Genomic DNA, 14,713 nt, shown 5'->3' on the forward strand with positions numbered 1-14,713 from the left:
TTGAAACGTGATGCACAAAAGAAGCCAGAAGAATATATCTCTGGAATGTCTGTAAAAGTGCTCCTGACTCCTGTCCTCACATCCACATGTCTTCCTGATATGCCCTCATCTTCAGCAACGATGACTAGAAGAGATGCATGACAAGTACCCAGGGCACAGTGTGGCAGTGAAGTGTGTTTTTCCCCAGCTGGTAGGGTGGACCACTCAGTATGCTGAGTGTGATGTAGGGTGGAGTCAGTCCCATTTTGTCTAAATCCCTCCATCAATAGGAAATACTGGGGAACCTTGAAGAAACAGACTGAGACTTTCTTGACTGAAAGGAGCCAGGAGTTACTGATCTTTCTTAGATTTAGAGGGTAGGGTTCTGGGAAGACATAGGTTGACAAATCTGAAAATATCCCTCATGCCTAAGCTTTCTACTCTTCTCCATTTCCATTTCTCTCCATTGTCCATTTTGCCTACTTGGGAGAAGGGAGGGTATGTATCATCCTACATAATCCATTTATTCTTTGAAACTAGGGAGAAATTTCTAGAAATGAGAAAACAGAGCGAAGTGCATAGAAGGGCCTCAGGATGCCCACTAGAGCATTACTGTTTGTGGTGATTTCTGCAAAGTGCATTTCTATAAATGTAGCATCTATTTTTTTATGTTGTCAAGTTGGCACCTGAATTAATGAAGATTAAGGACCTAGCCCTATAGATAATGAATAGTGTCTAAATGACTGTGGCATATGTTCTCAATGAATGCTTGTAGAATTGGATTTGATTTCAGCAATAATCTACATTATTAAATAAATGACACAAGTCCTGAGAAAGGCAATTACCTATCTGACTCATAATTAGGAAATATGTGAGTAGGTAGGACAGCCCCTGTGGACTCCTTAATGATAGGAAATGAGCATTTTACTCATGTTTCCAAAAGAAGATGGTATGCTATAGCATTATAGCCTGGGCTCCAAGAGATCTGGCTAGAAACCTGTGAGCACTAGTTTTCCATTAATTGCAGGAGCCATAATTTCTCTAATTTCCCAATTCTCCTATCTATAAGCAGTGATGGCTGATACCTCTTTTAATAAGAATGTTCCTTCCTTGGGTCTTATCCTGGGCCCTTTTCTGACCTTGCCTCTCTGCAACGTGGCGAATTAGAGAGTCAAGGAGATTTTCCCATGCAGAAGCTACAGCCCCTCCTGTCAGGCAGGAAGACCAGCTCCAAGTATCTGGGACCCAGTACTTTACATTAATGGGGTTCTGACTCTTGCACAAAATGGCCAAGGAAGAGTTGCCTTGAGAGGTGTAAGGAGTGCAGATGGAGCTTGTGTGTTCTGCAAGCTTGGGCGTTCATAAATGGGCATTTCAGGCACCTTACATAGTGCTGCTGGAGCCTGAGAAGAGAAGGCAGGACACCGGGCTGGGACTGCTTCCTTAAAGGCAGCCACAATCCTGCACCAAACTCCAAGGAGTCAGGGAAACTGTGCCTTGTGCCTGGATTCCAGGTAATTGTGAGTATACATTTTCCAAGGTAGGAATATACGACACATCTCATTTAACTGGATGTTGGCTGGCTATTTAAAGATTTTTTTTAAAAAATTGAGACAATGATAGATTCATATAAATTGTAAGAAATAACACAGATCTCTTGTACATTTTTGCCTAGTTTTCTCCAATATTAACATTTCATGAATCTACTATACAATATCACAACTTATGTACAGACGTTTACACAATCCAAATATCTTATTTTGGCTTCCCCATTTTTATTTGTATTCGTTGATGTGTATGTGGGTATTAAATTCTATACACTTTAGCATCTGTGTAGGTTCATTTATTTGCTACCAGAATCCAGACACTAAACAGTTCTAATACCATCAGGATTCCTTATAGATTTATTACCTTTAAATAGATATACAGAATATCTCATAAATAAGGGGTATAGTATTATAGTTAAATGTTTAGTTTAGGCCGAATTAAGAGTAAAGTAATATGCATGTGTAAGCATAGACGCTCTTTCTGAAGGGCAAACCCTTCCTGAAACAGAATCCTCGGATTACCCCATAGCTTCTGCTGGGAGGCTCCCACTTGCCTTTAGAGACGGGGATTTGGGAGAGTTGGACTTTACTCTGCCACCTCTGATTGCCAACACAGGCTTTGTCTGGCCTGTAGTCCTCAGTAATCCACATCTGTCTGTTGTTTGCTCAATACTCCTTTTGTTCTTTATTGCTCAGTATCCTAGGAGAATAACTCCAAGGTTACCCTCATACTTTGGCAAGGCCCCTAGGTTTTCCGGGGGCTCTGATTTCCATAGAGTTTGTAGGAGGTTAAGGATATCCTGCTAATGTTTTCAGGAATCTATTCCCTTCTCAGTCTTATATTTTATTCTGGGTGTAGATTTTTGGGGACAATTAGGCCAGCTTATGTTTCTACTCAGACACATAGCAAGGCACACAAATTTCACTATTAAAATTTGGCACTTATTATCATAGAATGTAAAGAAAGTAGAAAACACCATAGGAGGAAATAAAAGGAGAGACACTCATTGGGCATAAGCAAATGAGAAGTGTAATTAGGTGACAGTCAAAAGTCAGATTTGGAACCTCCCATTTTCTGAACTCCCTAAAACGTGTCCCAGCTGTTCTGTGATCCACCCTGGAACCCCCTGAGCAGCTCACTGGGGTAGCTTCTCTTTGGCTTCCCTCTACCAGAAACAGCCTGCTAGCTAGCTGCCAGGCTGGCTTATTTAGTAAGCTCTCTTCTTTCCAGTCTTTTGGCTTCTACATCTGCATTTTCACCACTTGGTTGGCTCTTAGCAGGAGCCAAGATATAATCCGGGAAGGAAGCCAGATCCTAAGGCAGTCGAAAGGCAAACGTTGACTATGAAAATAAGCCTAGTATGGTTACAGGGACTCTGGGATGTTTAGTAATGTTATGGATGCAAACTATTTATTTTAGAATCCACATTTTTGAAAAATGTATATTTTGGTGTATGTGTTGGACAAAAAAACCAGACCCCAAAATTAATGCATCAACTGCAAATGTGTCATAAGCAGAATTATGTAGAAAGAAGCAGGAAATGGCTGGTGCTGTGGCTCAATAGGCTAATCCTCCACCTAGCGGCACCAGCACACGGGGTTCTAGTCCCATTCGGGGCGTCGGATTCTGTCCTGGTTGCCCCTCTTCCAAGCCAGCTCTCTGCTATGGCCTGGGAGTGCGGTAGAAGATGGCCCAAGTGCTTGGGCCCTGCACCCCATGGGAGACCAGGAGAAGCACCTGGCTTCTGGCTTCAAATCAGCGCGGTGTGCCGGCCGCAGTGCACCAGCCACGGCGGCCATTGGAGGGTGAACCAATGGCAAAGGAAGACCTTTCTCTCTGTCTCTCTCTCACTGTCCACTCTGCCTGTAATATATATATATATATATATATATATATATATATATCAGCAGGAAAAAACACAGGGTAATTCTATTTTGAACTTGAATGCTGTCAAAACATATTTTGGGGGATTTTCAGTATTATTTCAGTATTATAAGCTTTCTCAGTAGCTTACATTTTTAAAAATATAAAAATACCATTGTTAATATTTCACAGTGAATTATATGAATTACACCGTCCTAGAATTTAAAAGCAACATATGGTAATTAGAGAAAATAAGAAAAAATTAAAAATAGAAAATTAATATCATCCATAATTCTACTGTTCATAGCATCACCACTAACATTTTGGTATATATCCTAAAATGTGTATTCTAACAATATTAAAACATATCCAATATGTACTTTAACAAAACTGAAATCATGGTTTAGCTTATAGTCTACCTTTTCCATCTAATGATGTATCTTGAACATTTTTCTGTATTCTTATAATGAGTTTAAGCAACCACATAGTGTTCTGTCACATAGGTAAGCCTTAACAGTTATCTTATTTTGGATATTTCAGTTGTTTGTAATATATCTTTATTTTGTTCATTGCAGAAAATAAAAAGTAGTGGGAATTCAAAATTCAAGAATTCTGTGTCAGATGGCCTTGCTAAAAATAACTCTTCACTCTGTCTGTTGCTTCTAGCCCCTGCTGTTTCTGTAAACTTTCTGCATTAACCATCTTCCCTTTTTCTGTACAGAACATGGATCTTTTTGTGAGCTAATATAACGTAGGGGTTCAGAGTACAGCTGCAGAAAGGCCTTACAGAGCTGGATTTACATCTTAACACTGCTATTTGATAGGTCTCAAATACTCAGTTATCTTAGTGAGCAGAAGAGAGCTTACCAGAGGCTGAGAAGACTGGGGGTAGGGAGTGGGTGAGGGAATTCTTGATGGGAACAATGCGGTCACAGTTAAATAGAAGAAATACATTCTGGTGGAGTTCTACACAGAGGGTGATTATAGTTAACAGTGTTATGTCATATTATCCAAAATAGCTAGAAGGGAGGATTTAGAATGTTCTTACCACAAAGAACTGATGAATGTTTGAGATTAGGGATAATCAAGGCCTTTGAGTTCATCAATACACAATGTATCAATGTATGAAAACATCATACCGTACCCCATAAAGATTTGAAATCCTCTGTCAATAAAATATTTAAAAGGAACCATTCATCTCATATTTTAAACAGAGTTATTAGAAACATTATACAAGATATGAATCTAAGTTTATGTGCAACTTAGCAGCTCATAATGTTATCACTCATTGATTTTTGATGAGACCCATTTATTGAGCATTTTAAGATGGCAGGTATTATGTTAGTTACTCAGGATACAAAGGGCACAATTCTGCCATTGTAGCTTTACAGTCTAGTATTATAGAAAGTTATCAAATAACCATGTTTTTAAAAATTCAAAATCACATCTATGCCAAGTGCTAAGAAGGAGAGTGATATGGTGTAATAACTATGAGAAGAGATGGGATGTATTCACATAAGGATTCTTAGGTTCCTACAGGGATATCCATGCTTGCCCTAGTGTTCTGGGCAACAAGAGAGGGTGAAGGAAGGTTGATGTCCACCAGAAAATGTGTTACTTGCTCTAGGTTTTGTGTCTTTTCACGCAAATGAAATTGTATGAGTGTGACTTTGCATTAAAATGCTGCAGACTGGGACCAGCAAGAAATGTCTTTGTCTCTTTCCTGCCCTCTGTGAATGGCCTCTGATCACCTTCCTTGTGTAGTGCTGCCCTGGCCTTTTCTACATATCTGCAGGATGGCCCATTGCAGTATGCTTTCTCATCCCCTCCCCCATCCCCTGCCGGGTCCATCGCTTCCCACTTTTATCATCGTGCCACCCTGGCAAATGTTTTATTGAAGAGCTTAGCAGGGTGCCTGACACACAGTCATTCTCACAACATGCAAGGCTGGTTTACGTAAGACATATTTCAGGGCAGGGCAGACAACAAATGCCCAGTAATTATAGGAAGGAAGGAGAAAGAATTTCTGGTCCCTGACTGTACCAGAGTTCTAAAACAATTCAGTGTGAAAAGGAATGGAAAAGAATATTATCAAGGGCAACTTCTGGAAGCAGTTCAGTGAATGTGTTTGTGGAGAAGATAAAAAAGTGTTTTTAAATATTTGAAAATGGGGGAGGGTATTCAAGACCAGGCTACATCAGGTACATGAACGACATCACCTGTGATAGAAAGTGTCAAGATACAAATGTGGCAGGAGCAGGCACAGGCTGGGGAAAGGCTCATTTGTAGGTAAACAGGAGGGGGCACTGGGGAATGGAATGTGTTGGTAATATTAGATTTTTAATATTTGGAATGAGTATGAAAGACATGCAGGTTGGAGGAGGACCACAGGACTTGGACTTTACAAACATTTAAAGACTGTTGATACAGGACAGTGCACAAAGTAAAACAAATCCTCCCAGCTGTGAGCACCATGTATTAAGATACAGAACTATTAGGGCTGGCACTGTGGCGGTAGCTGTTGGAGCCGCTGCCTGCAGAGCTGGCATCCCATGTGGGCACTGGTTTGAACCCTGGTTGCTCCACTTCTGATCCAGCTCTCTGCTGTGGCCTGGGAAAGTAGTGGAAGATGGCCCAAGTCCTTGGGCCCCTGCACCCACGTAGGAGAATTGAAAGAGGCTCCTGGCTCTGGATTGGCGCAGCTCCGGCCGTTGCGGCCAATTGGGGAGTGAACCAGTGGATGTAAAACCTCTTTCTCTGTGTAACTCTGATTTTCAAAGAAATAAATAAATCCTAAAAAAAAAAAAAAAAAGATATTGAACTATACAAGAGCCTCTAAAGAACAAAAATCTTTGTGGCTTGATGCCCTTGCTCCTGACCTTGAAATCACTGAGTTAATGTCGTCGTCACTGTCTGAAGGTAGACAGGCCTTGACACCAGAGACACAGGGCATGCTATTTATTTTTAGAAAAATTCTCTTTCATAGTCTTATTTTTTATTGCAAAATATATATTTATAATAAGATTCTGTAACCTTACTCATGAATCAGTGTCCTCAGTAACCACAAAGATTTTCATACACTGACAGATTAAGAAAGTTCTCCTGCATAAACTCATCAGAACACTCATACTCGTTTATGGAAAGAGGTGTTTCCCAAATTTACAATTGGGAACAAAAGCCAGCTAGTTCTGTAAATTAAATTTTTTGTAATGGTATCTTCTTATAATAGCTTTACAAATTTGGAAAGTTCAGTACGACACACCTGTGTAAATACAGCCCTTGCTTTAGGTACAATTAAAATGAATCAAGAAGGCAGGAAATAAAAGACTAAAGAAAACCTAACCTCCCAGTCAGAGTGTGTGGAAACCAAATCACAGTTTTACAGTGTGGAGTCATCACTCTCCATGGGAGCACCATCGAAGTGAAGTCTCAAGTTCTTTCTCTGCCTATTAAACACCCCAGTCTGCTGCTAGAACATGCCACCAGCGTCTTCCGGCTCCACTTACAGCTCTGCAGGTGTGTCTATTTTGTTGATTGGCAGTCCACCAAATCAGGGACTGATCTGCCTTGTTGAAAAGCCTGGGGTTCGCCTTGTGTTTTCATTAGTGCGCTAAGTGGTATAAAGCTCTTAATCTTAAAGTGCATTCCTGTGCTTGCCCTGCCACTTCAAATTAGTTTGACCCTCGTTCTCTCTTGACTCTGCACAGGGGACTTTTGTTGGCCACCGTGAAACCCGGAGCAGTTTCAGCTGCTGTGTAATCCACATGTGAAAAATGAGTACTTCCCCTGAGGTGGCCTGACAATAAAAGTTTGTGATTTTGGTTGAGGGAAAAAAAATACTTTCTGAATGGAGATCTGTTATTTTACTTACTGCCAATGAGGACAAGAAGATTGTCAGGGGACTGATGTCGATTTGTACTGCTTGCCAGGCATAGCAACTAAGATTGTCACTGCAGCTAATTAATTGTCAGGACAAAATTTGCATCTTATTTCTTCAGGGTTATGTTGCCTTGGTGATGTTATGACATCAGGTTTTGCGTAGGGAGCTATTGTTTCTGTGGATTTGGGTAGGAGCTGGACAGGAGGATTTATGGACCATTTGGGGAAGATCTATGTCGTCTGCTATGAGCTGGGAAGGAGAAATTGATGGCACAGTGGAGGAAGATATGTTAACAGGAGCATGAGGGCAGAGAGTGCTCAGCTAAGATGTGGACTTCGGGACTGTGTTCATACCTGTTTCTGTTTTGATGTCCATTTTAGTATTCAGGACATGAGTAAGAACATCAAATTAGATACTTGCATTTGAATAACTTGAAGCTTTTCAGTAAAGTGATTTTCTTTGACACTGTGAAAAATGTAGGCTCTCTTATCCCCATTGACCGTGAGACTGGGAAGCATAGTGGAAATAATATTGGCCTTAGAATGGGAAATAGAAATTAGCATCCAATTTTGCTTTTTACACTGTGAATTTGAATTTAATAAGACCAGGGGGAGTTTAAAATCTGTGCAGAAAGGAGGTTGCTATGCCAAGAGGAAGAATGCGGTTTAAAGGAGATTTGATCATGTAGAAAAGGGAGAACTGTGAATGGTGGGGAAGTGAAAATCAGAGCTCTTAGAAATGCGTTGGCCCTTGGCCAGCACTGCAGCTCACCCTCTGCCTGCGGTGCCGGCACCCTGGGTTCTAGTCCCGGTTGGGGCACCGGTTCTGTCCAGGTTGCTCCTCTTCTGGTCCGGCTCTCCCGGGCAGGGGAGGATGGCCCAAGTCCTTGGGCCCTGCCTCCTCATGGGAGACCAGGAAGAAGCTCCTGGCTTCGGATTGGTGCGGTGCCGGCCATAGCGGCCACTTGGGGGGATGAACCAACAGAAGGGAGACCTTTTCTCTGTCTCTCTCTCTTCCTCTTTCACTGTCTAACTCTGCCTATCAAAAAAAAAAAAAAAAAAAAAAAAAAAAAAAAAAAAAAAAGCCATGGCCCTGAAAAGCAGAAAACACCACCTCTGAAATCAGAGGAGAGAAGGCAATCCTGTAGCAGAGTGCATTGACGTTTTGGTTGAGAGCTGCAAAGCTAGGGGAGATCACAAGGATGATTTACACTTTCTCAGTAAACCAGAAGGAAAAGCCACGTGTGAGATGAAGACATTCCACTGCCATCAAAGAGAAACAGAGCCAGACATAAGCTACAAGCCAGAGGGCTGCTTCTCCCCTGGCTACTGCAGTGGGGGAGAGGGGCTGCGGTCTAAACGGAGCTCAACTCCTCTGAAACAAAAGCGGGGCGCTTTTAAAATAATAGGGCATGCAGAAAGGAGATGGACCGAAGTGCACAGGAGTAGAGAAGGTTGCTCAGTGTGATGAGGCCATCTGAGTCTGCTCAGTGGTGCTTGCTAAAGTCGTAGAGCCCAGCTCTCCCACAAGGGTTGGCAGATAGGAGCGTCTGTCTTCTTTCTTTATGGATGCTTGCAGTTCAAAGACAGACACCCCTGCATATAGGAGATGCATCTCAAAGGGACACAGAAAGGACTTGAAATGGTAAGCTTTGGAAAGCAGATGGGAGAGTCTCAAAGACAAGGGAAGCCAGAGGCCTGGAGCAAACCACACATTCTTTTGGCAGCACTGAAATTTCTCGGCAGGCATGATAAGAGGACAAGGGTCATCAGCACAGTGGCATACTCTTGTGTTTGCTTAAAGACAGAGTGTTTATTACCATGTTGGTGTTCAACTTCCTCCAGCCCAGACTTAAATGAGTGATACAGGTTTGAATCCATGTGATGAGGCATTGAGCCTAATTGTATGGGCTGATGTTTAAACACTCTCAGAGAAGGCTCTCTAAACTAATCATGTAAGAAATGTCTAGGGCCAGTGCTGTGGTATAGCATGCTAAGCTGCTACCTGTGATGACAGCATCCCATGTGGGCACTGATTCAAGAGTCCTGGAGCCTCCATTTCCCATCCAGCTCCCTGCTGATGGGCCTGAGAACAGCAGAAGATGGTCCAAGTGCTTGGGCCTCTGCCACCCATGTGGGAGACCTAGAAGAAATTCCTGGCCCCTGGCCCCTGGCTTTGGCCTGGCCCAGCCCCAGTCTTTGCGGCCATTTGGGGAGTGAACCAGCAGATGGAAGTTAGCTTTCTCTCTCTCTCTCTCCTTCTCTCTCTAACTCTTTCAAATAATTAAATCTTTAGAAATAAATGAATTAAAAATGACAACTAAGTGTTGAGAACAATGTGGAAAGCTGAAACAGACATGCAGATAAGAAAGCTCGTGATTACACATAAAAGAAGGGACCGTGGAGCAGAGCTAGAAGGCAGGCATAACGCTCTCACATTGCCCCAACCTCTGTCAACAGTGTCTTACGGAATGGAGAAATTTCATCTGCACTCAATGTTTTGATCATTCACGTTCTTTACTGAATACCTAGTATATGCCAAGCATTGTTCCAAGGATGCAAAGCTCAATATCTATTCATTAATGTTGTTTTGAATATGCGTATGCTAAATTTAACTGTTAGTATAATCTATATGATTCAGTCCATGTGGTAGTATGGTTTTGATTATTTAAAAGGCAGAAATACAGAGAAAGAAGGAGAGAGAGAGAGAGAGAGAGAGAGAGAGAGAGAGTCTTCCATCTGCTGTTTCACTCCCCAAATGGCCACAATGGCCGGGGCTAGGCCAGGCGGATGCATGGAGCCAGAAGCCTCTTCTGGGTCTCCCACATCAGTGTAGGGGCCCAGGGACTTGGGCTGTATTCCGTGGCTTTCCCAGGCACCTGAGCAGGGAGCTGGATTGGAAGTGGAGCATCTGGGACTCCAACTGGCACCCATATGAGATACCAGCACTGCAGGCAAAAGCTTAAGCTGTAGTACAGATGCCCATAGTACAGTTCTATTGAGTCTTTTAAATTTCCATAATGTTCTGAATTCAGAGCACTTTTAAGTATTTTTAATGAAATATATTTGAACCAGGGCAGACCCTACTCAGTTTCCAGGCAGCACCTTCTGTTTTTTATTAGGCACGATTTCATCAGATGTTTCATTCTTATGGCATTATGCAGCGTGAGGTTTGGAACACATAAGCGACATCCATGAGATTAGTGATGAACTTCATTTGATAAATAAAAGTTGGTTTTCATGGTATTCATTTTTGTAGTTCTGTTTGATTGTATTTTATTTAGTCTTTATGATTAAAGAGCCCATAAGATTAGTGATGCCACAAAATTAATGAATTTCAGCAATCTGTGAATTTCACCAATTAGTTAATTTCCACATTTATAAAAAGGAAGTTCACAAGTTAAATGAAATGGTTCTTTAGGTCATTTATACAGTTAAAGCTGCACATTTTCATGTATTACTATAATGATATCTATATTTCTTAAGATATTCTTAAGTAGATTTAGTGTGGCAAATTTTTTAAAATTGTGGAGATTGTAGTGTATATAAAAGATACTTTCTAATTCTTATATTTTAATCCAATTTGCTTTCAGAAATAATATTTCCAGCAAGGTAAAGCATTTGATAATTTTTTTTTTTTTTTTTTTTTTTTTTTTTTTGACAGGCAGAGTGGACAGTGAGAGAGAGAGACAGAGAGAGAAAGGTCTTCCTTTGCCGTTGGTTCACCCTCCAATGGCCGCCGCTGCAGCCGGCGCACCGCGCTGATCCTGGCAGGAGCCAGGAGCCAGGTGCTTTTCCTGGTCTCCCATGGGGTGCAGGGCCCAAGCACCTGGGCCATCCTCCACTGCACTCCCTGGCCATAGCAGAGAGCTGGCCTGGAAGAGGGGCAACCGGGACAGAATCCGGCGCCCCAACCGGGACTAGAACCCGGTGTGCCGGCGCCGCAAGGTGGAGGATTAGCCTATTGAGCCACGGCGCCGGCTATCATTTGATAATTTTAAGATCCTTTAGGAAGAGCCTTTACTAATATATTGGTGATATGTAATACCCAGGTTGTGAGGGAGAATCAGAGACATATCATGATATCTGATTGGGAGAGCAAATGCCTATGACTACAAGTACATCATATGGCTTCTGAGGAGCCCAGTCTCACAGGGTAGGGCCTAACGATAGAGCTCAGGGTTGAGAGTAGTAGTACTGGTGAGAGCAATGCAAGAGCCATTGTCCTAGCCTGTGATAATTGAGTGCTGGATTGGAACAGGATGCTTTTGGATCATGATCAGCCAGCATCCATAGTAAAAGAAAAAAAAATCTGGAGAAGCTTCATGCTAAAATTGTATATGTTCTTGACTTTTCCATGATGATCAAGTTCAAAATTGATCCTAGAATTTGGAGTTGAGCTGAAATTATAGGTTTTTAACATTCACCATCTATCAATCTGCATATTAAGAATTATAGAAGATGTTAAATAACCCTGGCCAAGTGGAAGATAAAGATTATGGAGTATGAACCAGGCAAGGCATTTCATTAACTAATTTTCTGTATCCTTCTAATGTTGATAATGAGATATAGGGAAATCAATTTCAAGACATGAACCACCAAATATATCAAGTCATAAGGTCATAGCAGAAAGTAGGCATGCATTTGTATTGCTTCCTCAGTACCTCTCCCACATTCATAGACCATGTTTTCATCAAACTTGAACCTCAGTGACTCAGGCATACTTGTAACCAAATGTGAGACAAAGAACTCCATCAACATGACATGCATAGTTAAGAATAGTCAAGTGAGATTTCATCACAGCTGTCATATTACTGGTCATAAGATTGTTTATAATATTTCCTTGCCATCCTTTTCATGTCTATGCCATCTTTAGTGATGTCCCCTCTTTCATTCCTGACTCTGATAGTTTATTCAATCTGGATTTTTTTCCCACATGTCACTGAGGTTTTGGATATTTTATATTCAAATCCACCATCCTTTTTTTTTCTTCTCTTCACTTTTGTGGGGTGATGTCCTGTTAATGTCTTCAAGTTCATTGATCTGTATTTCTGGAGTGTCTCATTTGCTGTTAATTTCATCCTGTGGTGTTTTTATTGCAGGACTTTTATTTTTGTCTCCTACTAAAGTTCTATCTTGTTAATTTAAACATCTTTCATTCCTCTCATTATTTCCATCTTTTTCTTATTTGTTTGAGCATAGACAACATATTGAACTAAACTTTAATATCTCATCTGCTAATTTCATCTTTTCTATCATGTCTTAGTGTGTTTGAACTGGATGATTTTCCTTTTGATTATCAGCTGTATTTTTTCTGCTTCACTTATATTTTGATGAATGCAAGAATTGTAAAATTATCTATTTTTAAATGCCTAGATTTTGTTGTTTTCTTGTGAATACTGGAATTTTGTTCTGGCAGACGGAACAGAAGCTTAACCTGTTACCTATCTGATCATTGTAAGGCTTGTTTTTAAAGCTTCCTTAGTGTGGCCACATAGTAATCAACTTTATCATCGATTCAACTATCTGGTCTTCATTCCAGTTTCTAATGAATACAGTTGTTGCTCACTGGGACCTTTCTCTAGCTGTCAAGAACTTTAATGATTTGAGGACATTTCTAAAATTTTTCATTTATAGCTTTTTGCAGTTACTCTTTCCCTAGAAGATTTTCCTGTTGTGATGTAATGGGATTTCCCCTTACATGTGCACAGGTTTCTGTTCAAGCATAGACTGCATCCATTACGTTCCAGCATTCAAATGCTCCAAATATTTCAATGAAATTGACACTTGTGCAGTATAATAGGCTGGAAGTCACAATCTAGAGCTTATATATCCTTTATTAAGCACAAAAATACAGATTGTCCAATAATTAGTATCTTTTATATATATATATATATATACACACCATTCTATAAATAGGACATTGGGCAAATATGAAATCCTTTCACACCTTACACAATATACACAGGAATGACTTTTTTAGTGGAAATGACCAAAACACTTCATTACGTTTTTGATGGTATGTTGTCAGTTGCACTAAACATGCCTTGTTTTGACGTTGTCGTTGTCGTTGGCCGTGTGAGAATACTACAACTTCTTAGATAAAATCTGACATCACTGTGGACAGTAGTAAGGCTGGGGACATTTTGTTTTATTCCTTCTGATGGTTCTCATTGCATGACTTTAGCACTAAGCAGATGTCTCTTTTTTAAAATCCAACAAATTTGTGAAATCTTTCCTGTCTTTGTTAAAATATTTGTGAATTATGAATTTATGATACACACATCAATTATTCAAGTGCAAAAAAAAGGCCAAAACCTCTTCTTTTTTTTTTTTTTTTTTTTTTTTACCTGTAGTAGAATATTTGGAAACCAGCAAATTGTGTTTAACACCACCACCACTGGAATCGTTAAAGGTACCCAGTGCCATTGGTTGAAGTACATTGGCTCTACTCTTTATTTCTTTTGTTCATTGTTGAACTTTGCCAAGTGGTTCCTCTGTGCCACAGTTTGTTCGAACAATGCACATTTATTACTGAACCATTTTACAAAAAAAAAATTCACTCTTTGTATCGCATTTATAATCAGACAACTCTCTTGTCTTTTTTTTTTTTTATCAGTGTTTGTTTCAGAGGGCACTGGTTTATTGTTTTCCCTCTAGGTATCCATGAGATATATTGAAATCCACTATTCTGAAGGTATACCAGCAAGTCATAACTAGGGAATAGACTGTTGGAAAAAAACGGAGTGTGACTGTGGATTCCCTACTGCCTTAAATATTTGCAGAATTACCTTACTCTCAAGCACACAGCTCATAGCTTGTAACAAATAACCGCAAATGGCAACACATTCGAGTTTGTCAGGCAGTAGTGGGCACTCTACATATTACTAGGCACTGTACGTTGTCCCAATGTCCTTTTTATGGGACAGATATTTTGCAAAGTCAATGATTTGAAGCGTAGTACATTCCTTGATGTAAAATGGCAGTCTACTTCCAGAAAACACTTTCATGAATGTATTTATTATCAGTGTAAATAATCTTTTGATCAGGTAAACATTTAGCAATAGTAACTTACACTTAAGTTTATGCTGTTTTTACAATTAATTTAAAAATATTTTCCAATGCTCTAATTATTCACCTATTACTTTTCTCAGAAGAACTCTAAAAATAGAATATGTATTTTAAAGTTACAATAAATAGTATATTTATCTCTCAATTTGTTTTCATAAGTATCCCATATGTATAGGACAATGGTACGCAACAGGTTAAAAGCTACCACAAGATAAATTTCTGGAGCTTTCTCTATAGTCTATCTCTCAGGGCTCTGCTCTGGAAATATCAACCACTTCTGCCTCTTTGAAATCTGAGCTTTTTCTGGCTCTTTTGAATCCCCATTGCCTATGCTGCTGCCTGGCGGCTGTCTGGAGGCAGACTACATGGAGAA

This window comes from Oryctolagus cuniculus, chromosome 12 (assembly GCF_051225735.1).
Source record: "Oryctolagus cuniculus isolate XC-2025 breed Fujian yellow rabbit chromosome 12, ASM5122573v1, whole genome shotgun sequence".
Lineage (NCBI taxonomy): Eukaryota > Metazoa > Chordata > Mammalia > Lagomorpha > Leporidae > Oryctolagus > Oryctolagus cuniculus.